A 16,828-nucleotide genomic window follows, 5' to 3' on the forward strand; every position below is an offset into this window, starting at 1 on the left:
TCCCTTTCGATAGCAAAAACTGTCGCAATTCTTCGCTCATAAAGGCAGAACCCCTATCACTATGTTATAGTTAGGCATGCCAAACAAGGAAAACAGTTGGCAGAGGCATTTAATTACAACAGCACTGGTCACATCCGGACAGGGGATAACAAAAGGGAACCGAGAGTGCTCATCTATTATATTAAGAAAATAGACATTACGGTCGCTCGATGGAATGGGACCTTTAAAATCGAGACTCAAATGCACAAATGGTCGAGTTGCTTTAATAAGATGAGCTGGCTCGGACGGCTTATAGAAGCGGGGTTTGCATTCAGCACAAACACGACAGGTTCTGTTCATTGTCCGGACCTCCTCAATAGAATAGGGTAGATTGTGGGACTTAATGAAGTGGTTCATTCTGGTAACCCCAGGGTGGCAGAGTGCATCATGGAGACTTTGAAGCTTATCTATACCTAGACTAGCACATACTCCTCATGACAAAGCATCCGATGGCTCATTGAATACTCCAGGCCTGTACTGAATATCATAGTCATATGTTGACAGTTCTATTCGCCATCTTAAAATCTTATCATTTTTGATCTTGCCTCTCTGCTTAGTATTGAACATAAAGGCCACAGATCGCTGGCCAGTAATAAGCGTAAAATGTTGGCCAGCGAGATAGTGTCTCCAATACCTGACTGCTTCGATAATCGCCTGTGCCTCCTTTTCCACTGAAGAATGTCGAACTTCTGGTCCTTGCAATGTACGAGAGAAGAAAGCTACTGGTCTACCAGCTTGGTTAAGAGTTGCTGCCAACGCAAAATCAGATGCATCACTTTCCACTTGAAAAGGGATCTTCTCATCCACGGCACATACCACTGCCTTCGCAATGTCCCGTTTGATATTAAAGAAAACCTCCTGAGCTTCCACCAATAGCAGAAAAGACCTTGACTTAATGAGGTCGGACTTTATCTGAGTAGCTAGCCACCCACTGGGCATAGTACGAGAAGAATCCCAGACACCTTCTTAAAGCTTTTACAGTGTGAGGTAAAGATAATTCCTTAAGTGGGCGTAATCTTTCAGGATCTGGCCCGATTACCCCATTCTCCACAACGCAACCAAGAATACACAAACATGTAGTATTGAAGGTACACTTGTTTTCGTTGTAGGTCAGGTTTAACCTCTTAGCAGTCTCCTGGAACTTCACGAGATTTTGATCATGCTCCCGTTGGTCGCGGCCACAGATAGTAACATTGTCCAGGTACGGGAATGTTGCTTCCAATGCGTATTCATCCACCATATGATCCATCTCCCGTTGGAAGATGGATACCCCACTCGTCACTCCAAAGGGCACCCTAAGGAATTGGTACAGGCGCCCATTAGCTTCAAAGGCCATATAAGGTTGGTCTTCTATTTTGACGGGGAGTTGATGGTAGGCAGACTTTAAATCAATGGTGGAGAACACGCGGTACTGAGCTATCTGGTTCACCATCTCAGAAATACGAGGCAAAGGGTAGGCATCTAATTGGGTATACAAGTTTATAGTCTGACTACAATCAACCACAAGTCTTTTCTTTTCATTAGTTTTAACCACCACCACCTGGGCACGCCATGGGCTATTACTGTGTTCGATGATTCCCTCCCGTTGAAGCCTTTCCACTTCCTCTTTTACAAATTTTTTATCTTCTGAACTATACCGTCGACTCTTAGTCGCTATAGGTCTACAATTACGAGCAAGGTTCACGAACAAAGAAGGCGGACTTATTTTTAAAGTAGAAAGGCCGCAGACTGTGAGCGGAGGCTGGGATCCACCATACTTAAGGGTGACGCTCTCATGCTGACACTGGAAGTCCAAGCCTAAAATTAAGTTCACACACAACTGAGGTAATATGAGGAGTTTAAAGTCCTTATACTCTGTATCCTTAACGGTCAATGTGACTTTACAATATCCAGTTACCTCCGAAGTAAGGAACTTGGACGCCATCACGATTTCACTTCGAGTAGGATACACCTTCAATGAACAGGAGTTAACAAGGTTGGGGTATATAAAACTTTCAGTACTGCCACAGTCTATCAAACACCCAGTAGGACGACCATTAATCTCGATGTCCATCATAGATTTCGACAAGGAACATGGTATGGTCTGGTCAACCATTGCCGAGGCTAGAGTAAAACGATAGGCGGCAGCAGAGAAGACATCGGGTACAGGATTACCCTTACACATTTTACGAAAATGTCCCCGTTTCTTACATTTAAAACAGGTAGCCTCTCTGGCTGGGCATCTTTGCCTGGGGTGTTTAGATTGGCCACAAAAATAACACATAGACCCATGGGGTACAGCCACAACAATAGGATTAAGTGGAGGCTCCTTTGGTGTTATGGATGCCTCCATACTCGGAACGCACGAGGCTGAGAGAGATGCATGGGCTGATGCATACACTTCTAAATTCTTCTGGGCTACATCGAATGATCGAGCAGTAGCGACGACCGTTTTTAAAACTAATGAGTCATTCTCGAGGAGTCTCTGTCTAATATAATTAGATCGGAGGCCAGATATGAAAGAATCGTGGATGGATTCTTCCTGATACAATATGGCAGAGACAGCCTTATAGTTGCAATCCTTAGCCAAAGCCTTAAGACCCTGCAGGAAATCGTCCAGGGATTCCTCGGGTAATTGCCTGCGAGTAGACAAATGATACCTGACGTATACTTCATTAACCGACTTAAGGTACTGGGCCTTAAGGGCTGCGAGGGCCTCTTCATATGTAGTAATATCTTCAATTATAAAGTAAGTTTGATGACTTACTAAGTTGGTTAGAAGACCCAACTTGTTAACCGTCGGATCGAACGATGCGATGAAGTGCTCAAAACATCGAAGCCAATGCGTAAATTTCTTCAACGCATCTGCCGAATGGGGATCGATATCCAGATGCTCTGGTTTCAAAAATCGATCCATCTTGCAAAAATTGTTACTTAATAAAATTGATGTGCCAAATAACTGCCTAAATCCAAGAGGTTAAAGCTTAAAACTAAAGGCTTTTATTAAGTAAGAACATGGCATCGAGTTAACACAGGGCAACCATCATTCATCACCGACCCAGCCCTTATGAGTAAGACTCACACCAATCCGGAAGGATCCAGAGGGGCGGGGCTAGGGAGGAGCATTAGTGGCTACACCTGGAGAACATTCCAGACATTAACAAGTACAACAACAACAGACAATACAAATGCCAGAACACAGAGTTATTTCATCACATTACCCTACTGTAAAGTGCCTTGAGATGTTTTAAAAGCTCTATATAAATGTAAATTGTTGTTGGTGTGTAGAGAACTCTGTTGAAATTTAGTGAAATGATCAATAATGAAGGAAGATCATTTCTTTGTTTGGTTCTGTTAGTTTTCATAGAATCATGGAAACGTACAGCACGAAGGAGGCCATTCGGCCCATCGTGCCTGTGCTGTCTCTTAGAAAGAGCACTCGTGCTTAGTCCCACATCCCTGCTTGTTGTCCGTAACCCTGTAAGATCCTCATCCTCAAGTACCCGCCCAACTCCCTTTTAAACTCATTGATGGAATCAGCTCATGACCTTTTCAGGTCGAGCGTTCCAGATCCCCACAACTCTGAGTTTTATTCAATTGTTACCACAGTTGCTTCTGTGGAGGTTTAATAATAAATGCATTTTGCTATGAAAGCAATTAAAACATTCCTAGTATATAAATAGACAGATGCATCAAAATATTAAAATTGTGGGAGGGAGGGCAGTGCTCGCCCAGGGCCCAATAAACAATGGATTTCTTCTTTCCCAACCCAATGCTCAGAAGATGAAGTCCCAGAGCTGCCTCTGGCTCGGTTCCACCTGCCCTATTCTGACAAGCTGAGGTGTTGGTCAGTGCACTGTGATTGCCCTGTGGGCAGAAAATGGCAAATCTAGAAATATGACCAAAATAACACATTTTAACCCCAAAGCTGTAAATCCCCATCCCACACACTCTCCCTCCTCCCTGTGCTGAAATCCAAACCCATCGCACCATCTCCAACATTTCTTTCCTCCACTCCCAGTTCTCCCCCTCCCTCTACTCTGGTTGGGTTCAGTTCCACACCCGCTGTGTGCAGAGTGAGAATAAAATCAATGAGTCAATGATTGTCTCTCCTGGTCACTGGGACCCTGAAACCTTCAGTTCTACACCCGCTGTTTGCAGAGTGAGAATAAAATCAATGAGTCAATGATTGTCTCTCCTGGTCACTGGGACCCTGAAACCTTCAGTTCTCCACCCGCTGTGTGCAGAGTGAGAATAAAATCAATGAGTCAATGATTCTCTCCTGGTCACTGGGACCCTGAAGCCCCACCCACTCTCTGTTCCTGTACCAAGATGGCCGCACATGCGCCGTGCTACAGGTGGAACCAGTCTGTCTTTCCTCCACCAAGATGGCGGCATCTAACCCGGGCCTGTCACTGAGAAAAAGCCTCACCGCTGCCATCCGGTGGAACACATTCGGCCGCTGGATCTCATTCGGGCCTGAGACCATTCTCCAACTTTAAAAACTCTGCGGTGCGGCCTACCCATAGTTTATTAATCTCCCGGCCCCGCTCCCACCGACCTGCATCTCCGCCCGGCGACCGCGCGGGGCTTTCTCTGTAAAGTCGGTGAGGGCCACATGACCCGAGCCCAGGGCCTGATTGATGGGAGCTTCCTACCAACAGGGAGCGAGTGGGGCGGGGCTGGAGGAGCGAGCCGGCGGCGGTTCCTCCAACCAATCGGGGAGCCCGAGGGGCAGGAATGGTGGCACCCAGTGGGCGGGGCTGGAGGAGCAAGCCGGTGGCGGGTCCTCCAACCAATTGGGGAGCCCAAGGCATGGGACTAGCGGCACCCAGTAGGCGGGGCTGGAGGAGCGATCCGGCGGCGGGTCCTCCAACCAATCCGGGAGCTCAAGGGGCAGGACTAGTGCCGGCTGATTGTCTGATCCGCAGGGTAGCGAGTTTCTCCAGTCCCTTATTCAGGGCCCGGGGCCAGGGGAGGCTGTGGGCCTTTATTCCCCGCATTGGACACAAGGCTCTTTGGCTCACAACACACTGGCTCAGGTTTTAATAGAGACTTTTTAAATTCATCAATAAAAGCAGATAAACCCCGTGCTTCTGTGGAAACCCGTCCCTAACTGACAAGGTGCCCGCACTTCCCCACCATGACTCCTCAATAGCTAGGTTTCCCGCAAGTGAAATTCGGTCAGGATAGTGCTGGGGTGGGGCCACCCAGCTCGGGCCATCTCTTCCACGTAGGATGAATAGGCAGGTTCCTCCAGACCCTGTCCGGTTTCTCCCGAAGGTCGCTGCGGGGTCTCCTCCTAGATTCGTCCAGTGGCGAGGTGATCCCCAACATTCTATATAACTATATCTTCATTCGATGCTCAGCTCGGGCTGGGCGAACAGGGCTGCTCCTTTGTCCACTCTCCTGCAAAAGAACTTAAAAGGACATGCAGCCAGGTCTCTCACTGACCTGCTGTCTTAGGTGGAGACATGGTCGGGTCCCTCGGCCTCGGACCAAAATACAAGCATTTGGCACACTTATAAACTTAAACCTTGAACTTAAACTCAAAACTACTAGTTACATTCTAAACTTAAAATTTAAACACCATAAAAGCAAGCTATAAACATTGGTAACTTAACACAAAGCTATAATACAAATGCCGCCCATCTCCAGACGGCCAGGTTAATCTCTGGTGTCACTGTCGCAGATTACTGCTGCCTGCAGCAAAGCTGGACTGCCTCCTGCTTCTGGTCCCTGGCAGCTTATGGCTGCTAGTTGGGGACCTCTGTGGTCTGTTTCCTCCCCGGCTCGGGAGATTGCTCTTTGTGGCGGGTACTCTGGTGGCCATCTTATCTTGGGCTTGTGGACCCGCTGAGACCTTCTGAGGGACGTCTCTGTGGGGGAAACTTTGGCTGACGGACCCTGAGCCTGGGTCACAGCCCTAGCTGGCTGGGAACCTTCTCCCCCTGATGCAAACAGCCCGCACTGTTTAATACACCTGGCAGCCTGCCAGTAATCCGGGTTTGTCTCCTTTTCCCTACCCACTCCTGTACTGGGGGCAGGTATCCCCTCACCACCCGCTGCTGGTGGCTGAAAATCTTCCTCTCCAGGTCCAAAACCTGGGACCAGCTCCTTCCATATGTCCCCTGCAAGAGGAATTGTTATCCCTTCCTCCCAGAGTCCCACACCATAGGGGGAATCACTCTAGAAGCAGGCTGGGAAGCTTGTCCCTTTAACCAGGCGACTGCGCCTGCGTGAGAAAACTGAAGAGGAGCCGCTGTGGTCACGGGCTGGGGAACAGCACCTGCGTGAACAGGCCATTCAAAAGACTGGGGAATCCCTGTCTCCAGACCGGTGACTACGCTTGAGCAGGCAGTCTCTTCAAAAGGCGGCTCCTTTCTGGAGCCCCCCAAGCGATTTTCTGTGAATGAACTTGCAGCAGCCTGCAGATTTCTACTCTCAGGCTGCGGTTTCTCTGTTTCTGAACTAAGTAACTGGTTCAAATTTAAACTTTGGCCAAAACTTAGGTCCCACTGGGGCGGGGAAGTGTCCCAATTGGTGGGCCGGACAACTTTCCCCTTGAAACAAGCCACAGCGCCTGTCTTTACAGCCTGTGAACTTGAACTTGTATGGTCAGATTTATACAATTTACATTGGTTGGCGTGGAACCACTTTGTGCACCGGGGTAGTTTTACTGCATAGACCATGGGGCTGGCCCTATCAACTATACTATAGGGTCCCATGTAGAGTGGCTCTAAACTTCCCACCTGGGCATAGTTTCTTACCATCACGAGGTCTCCTATCTCCCACTGGTGGCTCTTGCTAGGCTCGAGCAGCGGCCGGTTATTCCGATGATGCTTCCCCATGCTGTCTGCTGCCTGCCCATAAATTACCCCCGCCTGCTCCTGACCGGTGAATCCCGATAGTATGTATGGAACCCCGTTAGACAGAGGTGAGGTGGTGGGATTATCCATATGGATCACGGTGCATGATGCCCCCGTATCCAATAGATAAGTCCCTGTAACCTTCTCTACCCCCATCTGTACGAGCGGTCTCTTCCATTCATCGTACTGGAGATTACACAGACGGACAGGCTGCGTGGGCTCCAGTCATTGTGGGGAGGCAGAGGTGGGTGAGGGGGCTGCAGCACCACTGATGGCTGCTACCTTTCCCTGATTGGCCCTGAGGAAAGATTTTATCGATTCCATGACGGACTCGACTGTATCGGGAGGAGTTTCTGTCTCTGCCTTCTGAGTTGGGCCTCGGGGGTCCGGGCTTTATCATCTCTCCCAGGCTTTTCACAATCCCTGTGCCAGTGGCCATCCTCCCCGCACCTGGAACAAGTGACCTTGTTCTGGGAGGGATGGCTCCCCTCCTGGCGCCACTCTTTCTTGTTTTGAGCCCCAGGTTTAACCTCGTGGACCTTACCCTTTTGCTGGGGGTTCCCACTATTCTGACCGTTCCTATATGCTACTGTGAGCTGCCGGATTACAGTCTCTTCGGTTGCTAGGGGGTCTCGGTGGTCAAACCAAGTATCAGCCTTTGCTTTTATCTGGGGCAGGCAATTGGACACCAGGCAACGAAGCCATTGGATCCGCTGCTGCTGGTTCAGGTGTGCCCTATCTTGTCCCCCTGTACACGCGCTGTTGTAGACTGGCCACAGCCTGTCTGCAAATGCCTGTTGGGTCTCCCCTTCCTTCTGCAGAGTTTTCCCTATGCGATCGAATGGACTGCCGTCGTTCGCACCCATGGCTTCCAGTGTTTCCTCCTTTAGGTCCTCAAAACCCTTCTGCCCTCTCTTAGCCTCATCTGAAAGGGTCTGATAGAGCTTACTATCTACAGAGAAAAGCAACATCTTGGCTTTCTCTTCGTCATCACAGCCGTTAACACAGGCTGCCTGTTCTATCTCTTGGAAGTGCACTGAGGGGTCTCCTTATTCAGAGCGCAGGGGAATATGTTTCACCAGGCCTCTGAGCTGTTGGGTATCATAGGGTACCAGATAGGTATGCTGAACAGCCCCATGGTCATTATTGTTCACGGGCGGACCGTACCTCCGTTGTCGGAGGGGGTACACTGGTCCTGGTCCCCGCCTGCCTAGTGGGACTTGCTGGCGTTCTCCGACCACCCCATTGTCCACCCCTTCTTGCTGCCAGAGCTCCTCAAAACTCGGAGCTGTGGGCTGCGGTCTTGGGATCTCTAATTCCCTAGCCAGCTCTGTTCTGGGTGCTGCCTGTGGGGCGGTTTGATTTGGGCTGCTGGTACTGTCCGACGGACTTCCCTTCGGACTTATGAGACATACCATCCCTTTAGTCCTGAATAACTCCATACCCAAACTCACTATCTTTCTGTTACATGGGGTATGATCTGCTCCACTAAATCTTTGGTCGCAGGCCAGCTTATAAGCTGCCTTTACCTCCCTAACCTTTTCCTCCTGCTCTGTTACTGGTGAGGCGGGCATTCTCTTCCAGCAGTCTCATCTCGTTACTCTTTGCTTCTGTAATTTGGCACTTTAGGAACTCTATCTTGTGCCTCGTGTGGCTTTTGCCCTCGCTAGCTTCTTGGGTGAGATGAGCATTTTCCTCCTGTAGCCTCATCTCACTGTCCCTAGCCTCTGTGACTTCCTGCACAAGGTGCTCTATCTCTGCCTGGCATTTTGTGACCTCTAGTGTGAGGCATGCATTTCCTTCCCACACCCTCATCCCACTATCTCTGGCCTCATTCACCTCTCTTATGAGGCGTTCTACCTCCGCCTGGCATTTTTCAAACTCTGACTCCCGATTCTTGGCCTCTGTAACCTCCTCCCGCACCCTCATCTCACCCTTCTTAACCCAGCCACCTATACTATAATAGGTCAGCTTACATGCTGCCGCTAACTTCTGCAGGGCTACCCACAGACTGAAAGCAAGAAAAGCAAGAGCTGATGCTTTCTCCAGATCCAGACCACTTATCCTATCAAAAACTTCCTCCAGTCCTGCCGCGGTCGCCAATTTGTAGGTGGGCATCCTTTACCTGGTTTACGGTAATTTACCTGGTCAGGCAGCCTTTGCCATTGCACTGTGACCAATTTCAATCAGCGGTTTCCAATTGCTAAAAAAAAAACCTCCAGTTCTGACTGGAGGAACTTATAATTAATGATATATTAAAAACGGACAAATAGCCTGGATGCAAGAAAGTCAAATTTTATTAAAACTAAAGAAACTACACCACACGATCAAAGTAATCACAGTAAAATTGCTTAACAGGGGAAGGCAGACGGCAAAAATGAGGGATAAATGGCTACAATGTTAACCTTACAATCTTAGCAACATTTCCCTTAAATTACCACCCCTTTACTTCTCCCGAGATTGTCTTGCTAGTGGGTCAGAAGTCTTGCTCACCTGCAGTCCAAAGAGTAAAAGAGACAAAAAAGGGGGCAGAGGACTTCCTGGGCTTAATCTTTATACCCTGGGAGTCCCTGCTGTTTTCGCGCCGAAAAGGTCCGTGCTCAATTTCGCTCCGAAAAGTCCAAATACACAAGAGAAGGGCATTTAACTTCCTCCATTCATACATGGAGACATCACGTGGTAGTCAATTTCAGTGAATGGATGTGTGTTAGCAACCCATTGTGCTTGCCGTCCGATGATTGGCTGATTCAAATGGGCTACTCCCCAGTGTAAACAAGCAGCTTGTAGGTTACCAGACCCACCCAATACCACAGGGTGACTGACAGCTCGGTCTCCATTCAAACTTACTACAGGGCAGCGCTGAGCTTTTCATATGCTAACAGCCTGTCTGTCCTTTTCTGCTGCCTTTTAAAATTCTGTTTCCATGAAGTCTGTTCAGCCATTTTTATGCCCTGGGCAATTTAAACAGTCCAAAACTCAAGAGTACATCTTTTAATAAAATGTACAATCTTAAAGTGTGCGATTTTCACAAAGTTCTTTGATTCCAGTGTCCAAGTGCTGCCTAGCTTACGAGCTTTTTAACGCAGCCTTTTGCGGTTCTGGGTATGTTTTAAAACATTATCCAACCCAGAGACAATTTAAATCACACAAGTCTTCGTCTACGATGTGGATTAATATTTCCCGATCTTCGGGGGCTGAGGGGATTTTGCGACCCCTACAGTGGTGGGTGAACGACTAGAGACCATTGTCAAGGACAAAATTAATTCTCACTTGGAGAAGCATGGATTAATAAGGGGCAGCCAGTACGGATTTGTTAAAGGTAAATCGTGTCTGATTAACCTGATTGAGTTCGCTGATGAAGTAACAGAGGGTTGATGAAGGTAGTGCAGCAGATGTTGTATATATGGACTTTCAAAAGGCATTTGATAAAATACCACAAGAGACTTACTCTGAAAATAGAAGCAGAGGGAATTAAAGGGCTGATGGTAATTTGGGTATATAATTGGCTAAGGGAGAGGAGGCAGTGAGCAGTGCTGAGGGATGTTTTTCTGACTGGAGGGAAGTATTCAGTGGGCTCCCCCAGGGGTCGGGATTAGGACCATTGCTTTTCTTGTTATATATAACTGACCTGGACTTGGGTATAGGTGAACAATTTCAAAGTTTACGGATGATACTATTTACTATGTTGCCAAGTTTTGAGAGTGTAGTAGTAGCAGACTTCAGAAGGACAGAGACAGACTGTGAAATGAGCAGACACAAGGCAGAAGAAATTAAATGAGGATAAGTGTGAAGTGATGCACTTTGGGAGAAACAACAGGGAGAGGCCGTATCATCTAAATGGGACTAGTTTGAGGGGGTGCAAGAGCAGAGGGACCTGGGGGTCCATATTCACAAGTCTTTGAAAGTGCCACGGCAAGTTGGTGAGGCGGTTCAGAAAGCGTATGGGATACTTGGCTTTGTAAATAGGGCCATTGAATACAAAAACAAGGAAGTTACACTAAACCTTTACAAATCACTAGTTAGGAACATAGGACAGGAGGAGGCCATTCAGCCCCTCGAGCCTGTTCCGCCATTCAATGAGATCATGGCTGATCTGCGACCTAACTCCATACACCCGCCTTTGGCCCATATCCCTTAATACCTTTGGGTAACAAAACCTATCAATCTCAGATTTAAAATTAACAATTGACCGAGCATCAATTGCTGTTTGCGGAAGAGAGTTCCAAACTTCTACCACCCTTTGTGTGTAGAAGTGTTTCCTAATTTCACTCCTGAAAGGTCTGGCTCTAATTTTTAGACTATGCCCCCAGTCCTAGAATCCCCAACCAGCGGAAATAGTTTCTCTCTATCTATCCTATCTGTTCCCCTTAATATCCTGAAAACTTCGATCAGATCACCCCTTAACTTGCTAAATTCCAGGGAATACAACCCTAATTTGTGTAATCCCTCCTCGTAACTTAACCCTTGAAGTCCAGGTATCATTCTGGTAAACCTACGCTGCACTCCCTCCAAGGCCAATATATCCTTCCTAAGGTGTGATGCCCAGAACTGCTCACAGTGCTCCAGGTGTGGTCTAACCCGGGTTTTGTACAGCTGCAGGGTTTTGGCCTCAGCTGGAGTCTTGTGTACAGTTCTGGGCACCACACTTTAGGAAGGATGTCAAGGCCTTGGAGAGGGTGCAGAGGAGGTTGGCCAGGATGGTACCAGGGATGAGGGACTTCAGTTATGTGGAGAGATTGGAGAAGCTGGGATTGTTCCCCTTAGAGCAGAGAAGGTTAAGAGGAGACCTAATAGAGGTGTTCAAAATGATGAGGGGATTTGATCGAGCAAGTAGGGAGAAACTGTTCACTTTGGCAAGTGGGTCGGTAACCAAAGGTCACAGATTTAAAATAGTTGCGAAAAGAACTAGAGGGGAAATGAGGAGAATTGTTTTCATACAGGGGGTTGTTAAGGTCTGGAACACACCATCTGAAAGGATGCTGGAATCAGGTTCCACAGGAACTTTCAAACAGTAATTGGACAAGTCCTTGAAGAGGACTAGTTTGCAGAGTTCTGGGGTAAAGCTGGGGTGTGGGACTAAATTGGACAACTCTTTCAAAGACACGATGGGCCGAATCACCTCCTTCTGTGCTGTTAGATTCTATGATCAGTGTGAAGTCGCTGGTGTCTCTTCAACTCCCCGGAGCTTTTAAAGCTCTTCCCACAGTCAGAACATTTAAAGGGCCTCTCGTCAGTGTGAACTTGCTGATGTGTCAGCAGGTTGGAGGGCCGAGCGAATCCCTTCCCACACACGGAGCAAATGAATGGTCTCTCCCCAGTGTGAACTCGCTGATGTGTCAGCAGGTTGGATGACTGAGTGAATCCCTTCCCACACACGGAGCAAGTGAACGGTCTCTCCCCAGTGTGAACTCGCCGATGTGCCAGCAGGTTGGCTGAATCAGCGAATCCCTTCCCACACACAGAGCAGCTGAACGGCCTCTCCCCGGTGTGTAGGTGTTGGTGTAGCTTGAGGTCCCCGGATCTTATAAAACTCTTCCCACACTCAGAACATTTAAAAGGTCTCTCGTTAGTGTGAACTCGCTGGTGCCCCTTCAGCTCCCCGGAGCTTTTAAAGCTCTTCCCACAGTCAGAACATTTAAAGGGCCTCTCGTCAGTGTGAACTCGCTGATGTACCAGCAAGGTGGATGACTGAGTGAATCCCTTCCCACACATGGAGCAGGTGAACGGGCTCTCCCCAGTGTGTAGGTGTTGGTGTAGCTTGAGCTCCCCGGAGCTTTTAAAACTCTTCCCACACTCAGAACATTGAAAGGGTCTCTCGTCAGTGTGAACGCGCTGGTGTCCCTTCAGCTCCCCAGAGCTTTTAAAGCTCTTCCCACAGTCAGAACATTGAAATGGTCTCTCATCAGTGTGAACTCGCTGGTGTCCCTTCAGTTCCTGGGGGCTTTTAAAGCTCTTCCCACAGTCAGAACATTGAAATGGTCTCTCATCAGTGTGAACTCGCTGGTGTCCCTTCAGTTCCCAGGAGCTTTTAAAGCTCTTCCCACAGTCAGAACATTGAAATGGTCTCTCATCAGTGTGAACAAGCTGGTGTCTCTTCAGATACTTAGCGCTTTTAAAGCTCTTCCCACAGTCAGAACATTGAAATGGTCTCTCATCAGTGTGGACAAGTTGGTGTTGCTTTAGTTCCCCGGGGCTTTTAAAGCTCTTCCCACAGTCAGAACATTGAAATGGTCTCTCCTCAGTGTGAACTCCCTGGTGTGTTTGCAGGTGGGATGAACAAACAAATCCCTTTCCACACACGGAGCAGGTGAACAGACTGTCCCTGGTGTGACTGCGCCGTTGAACTTTCAATGCAGATGGGGAACTGAAGCCCTTCCCACCGTCCCCACCTTTACCCGGTTTCTCCCCGGTGTGACGGTGCACATGTCTCACCAGGTCAGGCGATCGGCTGAATCCGCGTCCACACACCGAACACGTGTGCGGTTTGTCTGCGCTGCGATCGCTGCTCTCTCCTTCCATGTGCAAAGGCTGATGATATTCAGGTCCTGATGAATCCAGCGACTCTGTCAGATCTTGACGTGATGTTTGGTCTGAGCTTCCCGCCTGTAACTGCTCCACTTCTATAACCCTGCAAATTGAGATCAGAAAAGGATCAGAGGCAAACTGTTGTTTAATATTCCCCTTTCCGAACCAAGGTGCAGTGAAGCTGATTTTCAGGCCCCAGCTGCTGCACAGGTTGGTTGAAAGGATCAGCAGTAATGGCGGCTGTAATACCCACAAGGCCCCGGCTCTGCAGAAAGTGCTCTGTTGACTGAGTCCCGCGCATGTGCTCATGGCCCCCGCGCTCTCCCTCCTGCTCTACAATCGCCCGTCCCGATCGGTCCGCAACACGCATGCTCAGCACACAAAACCCTGCGGTTGGAACATCGGGCGTGCCTGCGGAGCCGCAACATCTGGTATGCGTGAGCGGCTCAGGTGGGGGCGAGTCGGTGTTTCGCCTCAGCCACAGGGAGGTGCGTATGCGCAGGACGACCCAACATTCTTCCCGTCAGCAATCACTTCCTCATTTCTTTAATAAAAACAGAAAATGCTGGAAATACTCAGCAGGTCAGGCAGCATCTTTGGAGAGAGAAACAGAGTTAACGTTTCAGGTCGATGACCTTTCGTCAGAACTGCTTGCTCTTTAGTGTCAGCCAGTGGCTCAGTGGGCAGCACTCTCGCCTCTGAGTCAGAAAGTTGTGGGTTCATAGTCCCACTCCAGAGACTTGAGCACAAAAATCCAGGCTGACACTCCAGTGCAGTGCTGAGGGAGTGCGGCACTGTCAGAGGTGCCGTCTTTCGGATAAGATGTTAAATTGAGGCCCTGTTTGCTCTCTCAGGTGGATGTAAAAGATCCCATGGCATTATTTCAGGAAAGAAAGACTTGCATTTATATAGTGCCACCAGATATCCTAAAGTGCTTTACAGCCAATGAAGTACTACAATGAAGTAGTCACTGTTGTAATGTGGGAAAGAGCAGGGGAATTATCCCCAGCGTCTTAGCCAATGTTTATCCCTCAATCAACATAAAAAAGATAGATTATCTGGTCATTATCACATTGCTGCCTGTGGGAGCTTGCTGTGCTCTAACTGACTGCCGCATTTCCTACATTACAACAGTTACACTTCAAAAGTACTTCATTGGCTGTAAAGTACTTTGGGACGTCCGGTGGTGGTGAAAGGCGCTATATAAATGCAAGTCTTTCTTTCTTCACTGGTCTCACCAGCGACCTCTTCTGGCGGTTGGTTGATTGACAGGCGAGAGCCCGCACAAGCGCACTCGGAGCGGCGGATTGGGCCGAGTCCGGCACAGTGACCCCTCCCGGTCACAAAGGGTAATGACTGCGCATGCCCAGAGGAGACCAACCCCCCTCCCCCACTCGGAGCTGCGCCTGCGCACTCGGATCCTGCTGGACAGAGTCGGTGCGGGGCCATTCCGGGGAAAGGCCTTGGTGTCGGTTCCAGAGTCGCGATCGGTGACGCGAAGTGAGTTTTCTCTGCTCCGATTGGGTGGAGAATGGCGCGGGGTGGATCGGTAGAGAATCGAGAGAAATAGAAAAACCGGAGAGTCTGCGAGGCCCCGGACCGAGCGGCGGCACTTGGACGGTGCACGTGATCTCCTCGGGGACACGTCACCCGGGCCCGCGGCCTGATTGACGGCAGCTTCCGACCAATAGGCAGCAAGCGGGGCGGGGCTGGAGGAGCGAGCCGGCGGCGGGTCCTCCAATCGGGGAGCCTGAGGGGCGGGACTAGCGGCACCCAGTGGGCAGGGCTGGAGGATCGAGCGGGCGGCGGGCCCTCCAACCAATCGGAGAGCCCGAGGGGCGGGACCAGCGCCGGCTGATTGTCTGATCCGCAGGGCAGCGAGTTTCTCCAGTCCCTTGTTCAGGGCCAGGGGAAGCTGTGGGCCTTTATTCCCCGCATTGGACACAAGGCTCTTTGTCTCAGGCATAGGGTGACGTCGCACTGAAACTTTCCGCCCTCCTTTACAAAGATGGCTGCCGTTAACCTGGGCCTGTAAGGGGAAGAAATCCCCACAACTGCAAACACAGGATCTTCAGCTTATTATTGGGGGCTTGCCTCCTGCACGAGTTGTTTATGAAGCCTCCCCACCCACCTACTGGTCCATTACTCCCTCCGTCGCGATTTTTACCCGCTGCACCATCGCACTCCCGGCTTCAGCCCCTCTCCATCTCCAGTAACGCACTGCGCATGCTCAATATACCGGCCCCCCCCCGCGCCTGCGCGCTGGGCTCTTGTAGGCTGGGTGCGGCACGTGGTCCACCGCGGGGAATGCTGGGTAAAAGACCAGATTAGTGAATGGAACATGATTTACTGTGATCAGATTGAGGACTGAACCATGTTCATTCTAGTAGTCATGGTTTGTTTCTGCTGATCTTAATAACTCCTGTATCTGCGCTGGAGATTAATATTCTGTTTAAATAGTGAATAAATAAAGCTCGAGGAACAGCACCTCATCTTTCGATTCGGCACTTTACAGCCTTCTGGACTCAACATTGAGTTCAACAATTTCAGACTTTAACCCTTACTCCCATTTTTCATGCTGTATGATTTTGCCATCCCCATTTGTAACATTTTCCAAGACTCGGTTTCACAGCCACATCTCTTTCCTCAGCACCTGTCTCCGGTTCCAACTTATTCCACGTGGATTCCAACTGAACTTCCACCCTTCCTGTTTCAGATCCACCCAGGATAACTTTCCTGCCTCTTACCTTAGTAATATCTGTTACATCTCCAGCTTTTTCCAGTTCTGATGAAGGGTCCCAGACCTGAAACGTTAACTCTGTTTCTCTCTCCACGGATGCTGCCTGGCCTGCTGAGTATTTCCAGCATTTTCTGTTGTTATTTCAGTGAATAAATAAGCTTTGTTTCAAACACACAGTGTGTCAAATATTTGATTTCTCCATGATACGAGAAGACAAATTGATGTTCTGTTCCAGACTGTTTCATTTTTGGGCCTTTTCTTACTCTAGATTATTTCCGTTCTCATCTCGTTCGCCTTCTACCACATCAAACCCCAAGTTTGCTCCGTTTACATAGAAACATAGAAGATAGGAGCAGGAGTAGGCCATTCGGCCCCTTGAGCCTGCTCCGCCATTCAATGAGATCATGGCTGATCATCCAAATTCAGTACCCGGTCCCTGCCTTCTCCCCATATCCCTTGATACCTTTAGCTCTAAGAAATATATCTAACTCCTTCTTGAATATATTTAAAGACTTGGCCTCAACCGCCTTCTGTGGTAGAGAATTTCACAGGTTCACCACTCTCTGGGTGAAGAAATTCTTCCTCATCTCTGTCCTAAATGGCTTACCCCTTATCCTTAGACTATGACCCCTGGTTCTGGACTCTCCGACCATCAGGAACATTCTAACTGCATCTA

The 16,828-nt window shown here is 49.1% G+C and overlaps 1 long non-coding RNA gene across 1 annotated transcript in view; it reads right to left on the bottom strand.

The window, feature by feature from the left end:
• Positions 1-13,264: 13,264 nt before the first annotated feature.
• Positions 13,265-16,828, bottom strand: part of LOC147083073 (uncharacterized) — a 28,314-nt gene continuing 24,750 nt past the window's right edge. Inside the window, exon 3 of the long non-coding RNA XR_015075987.1 lies at positions 13,265-13,515. This is a non-coding gene — a long non-coding RNA (uncharacterized LOC147083073). The remainder of the gene's footprint in view (positions 13,516-16,828) is intronic.

The sequence above is a fragment of the Somniosus microcephalus genome, unplaced genomic scaffold (genome assembly GCF_052327205.1).
Source record: "Somniosus microcephalus isolate GS21.2 unplaced genomic scaffold, FLI_Smic_1.0 scaffold98, whole genome shotgun sequence".
NCBI lineage: Eukaryota > Metazoa > Chordata > Chondrichthyes > Squaliformes > Somniosidae > Somniosus > Somniosus microcephalus.